Source organism: Alexandromys fortis, unplaced genomic scaffold (genome assembly GCF_014885135.2).
Source record: "Alexandromys fortis isolate MF-2015 unplaced genomic scaffold, M_Fortis_MF-2015_v1.1 scaffold_289, whole genome shotgun sequence".
Taxonomy (NCBI): Eukaryota; Metazoa; Chordata; class Mammalia; order Rodentia; family Cricetidae; genus Alexandromys; species Alexandromys fortis.
Genome location: NW_026068168.1, coordinates 349,261 through 350,186, shown reverse-complemented (window position 1 = coordinate 350,186; position 926 = coordinate 349,261).

Sequence of the window (926 nt, the reverse complement as noted above, 5' to 3'; positions counted from 1 at the left end):
GGAGTAAACTGACTCCAAAATTGTCCTCCGACCTTCACCTATGACCTCCATGAGGCAGGTGCATGCACACATACAAATTAGTAAATGTCCAAAAAAGGGATTGCACATTTTCCTTAGAGGGAATGCCTTTTCTTTTTTTCTTGAGACAGGGTCTGACTGTCTGGCCAAAGCTTTCCTGGAACTCTTGCTCATCCTGCCTCTACATCCCATGTGCTGGGATTGCAGGCATGCACCCCTACATACTTAGTGCCTCAGTTATTCCTTTGCTCAGCACTTTGTGCTATTATTTTGACTTTCTCTGGGTATATTGCCATGCCTCTGACACTAGCCCTTTCTATTTTTCTGGAATCTAGTGCCATCACCAAACAGAGGGAGCTTGGTTTCAAAGGGCACCTGGTACTCCCTTTCTCCCATCATTTCCTTCCCTTTGTTTTATTTTAAAACTAGCACACACGCTAACATGCACATGCACTCATACAGAAATGCAGCAATATATTTGGGGCCAGCATCTATAGTTCAGTGGTAGAACACTTGTCTGGCCTGCATGGAGCTCTGCAAGATGGGATTAAAATGTTTATCTTGACATATTGTAGGTGGCTGCTTATTTGTTCCAGGCTGGCCAGACCACAAAATAAACACTCAGAAACTATATTATTTAAATCACTGCTTGGCCAATCACTTAAGCATATAGCTAGCTTAGCTCTTATATCTTTGGTTAACCCATTTCCATTGTTTTATATTTTACCACGAGGCTCATGGCCTACCGGCAAGGTTCCAGCTGGCGGCTTGCATCTTTCTTCTCTGGCGGCTCCATGGCAGCTCTCCGACTCTGCCTTCTCTCTCTCTCTCTCTCTCTCTGTCTCTCTCTCTCTCTCTCTCTCTCTCTCTCTCTCTCTCTCTCTCTCTCTCTCTCTCTCTCTCTCTCT